The 6,099-nt window shown below is 45.1% G+C and overlaps 1 long non-coding RNA gene across 1 annotated transcript; it reads right to left on the reverse strand.

Moving 5' to 3' along the window:
* Nucleotides 1-1,554: 1,554 nt before the first annotated feature.
* Nucleotides 1,555-4,245, reverse strand: LOC140700601 (uncharacterized). Its single transcript, XR_012079027.1, has 2 exons — nt 4,158-4,245; nt 1,555-1,915 (listed from the first exon to the last, which is right to left on the reverse strand). It is a non-coding gene; the product is annotated as an uncharacterized lncRNA (long non-coding RNA).
* Nucleotides 4,246-6,099: the final 1,854 nt, after the last annotated feature.

Raw genomic sequence — 6,099 nt, forward strand, 5'->3', positions numbered from 1 at the left:
TTGAGTAAAGGTAGATTTATTTAGAGAGACACATATTCTACAGAGTGGAGCCATCTCAGAAGGCCAGAGGTAGATGCCCCAGGGTGTGGGACTGTTAGTTTTTATGAGTTGGGTAATTTCATAGGCATTAACAATGGGAGGATTAGTCCAACTACTTTAGGGAAAGGGCTGGGATTTCCAGGAATTTGGCAACCATCCAGTTTTTGGCCTTTTATGGTCAGTCTCCCAAGTGTCATGGATCCTGCAGGCAAATCATGAGTATGCTAATTTATTACAATGAAAGAATAATGAGGTTCAAGTTCTACTGGAATTCTAATCTTCCACCATCTTGGGCTTAGTAGGTTCTAACCAGTTTTTGTCGTGTCCTTAATGGTTATGTCATTCTTTTAATGGTTGTGCCCTGCCCCCATCCCTCCAGTGTCACCATAACCAATGGGTAGAAAAATATCTCAACCTCCTCCTGTCTCAGGTGCAAAAACTCTGAAGTATGTTCTACACCACCTCCAAGATTAAACTCCAGATGCCTCACTCGACAACCCCAGATTGGCTTCCTGCCTTCCTGCCTCACTTCCCACTCCCTCACCAGCAACTCTTGAGATCATCTTTCAAGTTAAACACCTGGACTTATTTTCTGTCATGGTGTCTGCTTTCAAGAAAGTCAGAACAACTTGTAAGTCATTAAGTCAGTCAACAACTTATTCTGGCCTGAGTAATAAAAGGGATTCCTTAATTTTCAAGTTCTCAGAGGAAAACAGCTCAACAAAAGCCTGGGGGCTCTCTTTTAGAGCCTCTCTTCCTTCCACCTGAGAAACTGGTTGTCTCTGTGACAGCAGAGCTGAGGATGCTAGAAGAAAATGTACTACTATTTGTTTGTATCGTGTATCAGTGAAGGAAGAAGACAGTGGAGCCATCATGCCCCAACTGGATTGACATGACTCTCCCAGTGTGGCAACTGGGATGGGGGCTACTGACTTCCTCAGTTCAGTGAGCATTTTCTGTAACACGCCCAATAGTAAGTACTTTCAACTTTGCGAACGGTACAAGCATTGAGGTAACTACTCAGCTCTGCTGCTGCAGCTCAGAAACAGCCAAAGATGACACACAAATGAATGAGCGTGGTAGGGTTCCAACCAAACTTTCTTTATGGAAACTGAACTTTGAATTTCATGTAATTTCCACATCATGAAATACTGTTCTTCTTTTGTTTTTTTCCAACTATTTAAAAGTATAAACCCCCCTCGTGGCTTTTGGGTTGTACAAAAGCAAGTGATGGGTCAAATGTGGCCCCTGTGGGCCATTGATACATATTCTTGATAATGGTGTTAATTATAGCTTCCCCCACCCCGTCACACACACACAAATTGACACACACACATACAAACAAAAACACACACACAGACACACACACATACACATACAGACACACACAACTTTGGGGGAAAACATACACACACACATACATATACACACAGACACACAGACAGACACACAGACACACACATCTTTGGGGGCAAAATATATTCCTAAAATTCTAAGTGATTTAATATATACACGTTTCTTATTATTGGGATATATTTTGAGATAGACTCTACCAAGGAAACACAAAAAGATAAGATTATAAATAATGAAGAATTGTGTTGAAATTAGCGTAGCTCAGGCTCTGCCACCTGCCTCACTGGTTATTAATGTGGATATTCAGGACCCTGGCCAGGTCTTAAAAAGGCAGCTTCTCAGTCTCAACAATAGTTGAACCCCGTTCTCCAGGGCAGAGCTTGAGTTTGCCCTTTTCCTTGGTGCCAGGAGTCTCCTGTGAAGTGTGAAGTTGAGCCCTGTGCTTCAGAAGCCTGTTAATTAAGTTCCAGCAACTGCAAAGTCTTCGGTGAAGTTTCATTCTCATGAGTTCCACTTTCAGGCACTGAAGAATTTTGGAAAAACAAAATAAATGGAAGAATAGCTTTCAGGACTGGTCCAGCTCTGTTTTGGACTGTCCTACATGGAGCAGTGCCGTGAATACTTCTCTAATTGACCCTATTTATTCACCCACATCTACTTACCACCCTTGCAAACCACAAATTTTATTATCTCATGGAAGAAGGGATCAAAGTAACTGGTTTTCACTTCATCACATGTCTGCCTCTACACCTTACTTTTGACATCTTCATTGCTGGATTGGTTTACTAAGGCAGCCATGACAAAATATGAACTGGGGAGGAACACAGTTCAGTGTCTAACATTTGTGTTCAAGGGGAATTTCAGACATGCAACCAATCAGCCGCCCAAGATGTGATCATTCCCATTCCACGTGTCTGAAGACCATCAGAAGAGGGTCGCCATGTTTTTTGATCAAAGTCTTGTGCCTTCCAATATATTTTTTAAATTGATCAATATTCAGGAATGTTTTTAGGATTTTTTTCTAACTCTTTTTCTCCTTTTTCATTTACCAGCATCATCAGATGCCTCAGAACCCAGGTCCTCCCTCTTTAACATCTCCTCAGTCTCTGATCTTTTTGCATGCCCCTCCACTACGTTAATACACACACCAGACAGACTGGATGCCTTCACAAGGAAGGGCTCATAGACTTTATACTTTTTCCCAAAGATCTGAAATTCCTTTTCAAGTTGGACTTCTATTTTGTCCCGCTGCTTCTGAAGTTTGAGGGGGACATTGACATGGACCAAACTCAGCCAGGACCCATGGAGATTTTGGCCTCCTTTCTGTGGGAGTCAAAGGCATTTGTGCCTTCAGACTTGCTGAGCTATCAGTATCTTGTGAAAATTAATAAAAGGAAACCTCGCTAAAATGGAGTCGGGAGGTCCGGAGGGGAAGCTCTCACACAGGAACCACTCTACAGGTGGTTCAGGTGTACAGGTACAGGTGTCAACAGGAAGAGACGTACTCACATCTCCTGCAGGAAGAGGCACCACTTTACTGCCGCCAGCAGGAGAGAGAAAATTTTTCTCCTTGCCTGGTGACAGACAGTTCAGCCAATGAGAGACTGTCGCAACTCAGCCAATGAAAAGCCACCATACTTCAAAGTCCCAGTTTCCTCCAACAGACTTTTTGTTTCTAGTGGAATCTCCCAGCTTCTACTTCTCCTCTATAAAAGAGTTTCCTCTCCTTTGCTTTACTGGACTTGCATGTGGTTGCCATAGTGGCGTGTCCTGAACTGCAACTCTTGGCTGCTCCCAAATAAACCCATTTCACTGGTAAAATAATTGCCTGTTTTGTTGTTTTAGGTTAACCTTCACTGTCTTGGTTTCTACCATTTCCTCTTCAGGTTCTGAAGGTCCCTTGTTATCACATACGTCCTGCTAGAGGGAAAATGACCAACTTTTAGGGTGGCTACCGTGGAGACACAGAACAGAAGGAGAAAGGCCAGAGCTCGGGTCCCCCATGTGCCTGCCCAGGTCTCTCTGTCGTGGTCTGGGGCCTTTGATGAGCATTTCATTTGTGGCCAAATGTCTATCATGTTCAGTCACTCAGCAGATATACAGGAAGTACCCGCCAAGTACCAGGCGTGGTGCTGGCGCTGGGTATGTCAGATCGTGAAGAGACAGAGCTGGTGCGTCAGTGCTTCTGCGGAGGCTGGCCACCACCCTCGCTGCCCCGACCAGAAGGAACTCTCCTCAGAGGTGTGATCTCAGCCACATAATGAAAGCTCTCAACCTCTCTGGTTTCTCCTCTGCAAAACAGGATGCAATCACACTAACCTCACGGGGCAGGTGAGCACTAAAAAAGGTGTGCGTGAAAGTGCTCAGCACAATGCCTGCTGCACAGTCACCTCTTGACCTGCACTAGAAAGTACTGTGATAGTAGACAGAGGTTAGATAATAATCAAAAACTCCAATAGTAGTAACAATACCAGCAACAAATACTTACGCAGGCCTCACATCCCACCTGCCCGGCACTGTCTTGGGTTCTTTATGCACCTGGACTTACTCCATTCTGAGTGCTTGTAATCCCTATTCACAACAAGGTGATGCAACTCAGAGACAGCGTGGCCTGCCCAGGGCCACACAGCTAGCAAGTGATGAAGGCAGATGGGCCAGACTTAACAGAACCTGCCCTTAACCACAATGCTGGGCGGCCACCCCTCGCTCCCCTGTGATATTGCAGTTCAAAATAAGAAATGCTTATTTGGTCTTCATCCCTGTACCTGGCACAGAGCTCTTAAAACCCTTGGAATTTCCAATGTGAGGAGAGCAGTCAAGTTGTCTTTTGTGATGTTAATGAGTGACTTTCGGAAAGCCCATAGGTCAGAAAGAGGGCTGGTTTCCGAGGGAACCACATGACTGGAGGATTGGAACTTTCCATTTCACCTCCCCCACCCCCACCTCCAGGGAGGGGAGAGGGGCAGGAGTTTGAGTTTAGTCATCAGTGGCGAATGATTCTGTACCGAAGGCGCCACTGAAAAACCCAAAGGCCAGCATCCCGATTGCTGCAGAGGGTGGAGGTACCGGGAGTGGTGCTTGGAAAGGGCGCGGAAGCTCTGGGCCCTCTCCCTGTACCTTGTCCCCTGCATCTTTTCTGTCTGGCTGTTCCTGAGTTACATCCTTTGCATTAAATGGTAATCCAGTGAGTAAACAGGTTTCCTGAGTCCTGTGAGCCACGTTAGCAAATTAATCAAACACAAAGAGGAGATGATGGGAACCTCCGATCAATACTGGTCACAGTGACAACCTGGACTGATGACTTCATCTGAAGGGGGTCTGGTGGGGACAGCCTTGTGGGACTGAGCCCTTAACCTGTGGGATCTGATGCTGTCTCCAGGAAAGACAGCGTCTGAATTGTGTTGAATTGTAGGACGCTCTGCTGGTGTCGGAGAATTGCCCATTATGGGAAGAAACTCACATATCTGGCAACCAGAAGTGTCAGATGTGAAATGCTCTGTGTGGGGAGCAAGAGGGAAGCTCAGGAGTAGTGTGCATTTTTTTCTTTCTATTCCCCAAACCTGATCATCTCACTCAATCTTAAATGCAGATTTAATATTGAGTCCTTCACGTATCAAATGCTCACTGGGTCACGGTTGTTCAGGGTGGAGCATTGTGACAGACAAAAAGACAACGGAGGTCACTGTCCTCCAGAGAGACATAAAAACAGATGCATCTGAAACTGGAACAAAGCGAGGCTTCAAGGAGAAGCTGAGCAAAGGGACCGGACGTGGAGTGTTTTGTTGAGAATGGGGAACTGAGAGAAGGCATCTGGAAGGCACGGAGGGTCTCTGGGGACACGAGGTGAGCAAGGCAGTTTGGGGGCAGATGGAATGATCTCAACTGCTGGGTTTTAAAATATAAATTTTATTTTGCACTTTTGAGTTTGAACCAGGGGTCATGCAATTAGAACCCTTGCTTTAGATGCTGGCTCTGGCAGCATTGCAGAACTTAGGCTAGAGAGAAAATGGATCAGAAACTGTCAGAAATCAGCATTTTAACGTGTAAAAATCCTAGAACTTGTGGTTTAATGATTCTGCTCTCTTTTGTGTTCTTAACCTCAAACACAGCCTCGTGTGTTCAAAAACATGAGTACGCGTTTGAATATACATGGAGAAAAGTCGGCTAATTTGCATGTAATATAACATAACATATTTATTGCCTTTTTCCTAATTTTTTTTGTTTAGAGTCTTTTAAGTTATTACTTTTATACTCAGAAAAAAAGCAATTTTTATTTTCTTTTAAATAAAGCACTTTCTTTTCCATGGAGCTCAAAGTGGCAGCATCTAATTAAGTCCCAGGCCGGTGTGCTGTGAGTGACTGTGTAAATCCACTGGTAACCCAGGCAACTGAAAGGCAGTGGACACTATGTTCTCCAAGCCTGGCCTAAGAGATGCCCTTGGCTGGGGCTTCCAGGGCATTAGCCTGAGGAGCCGGCTGGCCCTGGGACAAACTGTGAATTGGAAGTCAGCTGGGGCCTTTCTCTTCCTTTCTAGGAACCCCAAGCTCTTAGGCCACTTGTCACCCTCCCTCCCTCCCTCCCTGCTCCTCTCGCCCACACTAGAATAAGTCACACATTTCAAGTGTTTTATTGAAGTGGGGCATAAATACAGAAAAGTATGACATGTGATGCTTTTCCTTTTCTCTTGTATCAACCCTGACCTCCTC

This window comes from Vicugna pacos, chromosome 2 (assembly GCF_048564905.1).
Source record: "Vicugna pacos chromosome 2, VicPac4, whole genome shotgun sequence".
Lineage (NCBI taxonomy): Eukaryota > Metazoa > Chordata > Mammalia > Artiodactyla > Camelidae > Vicugna > Vicugna pacos.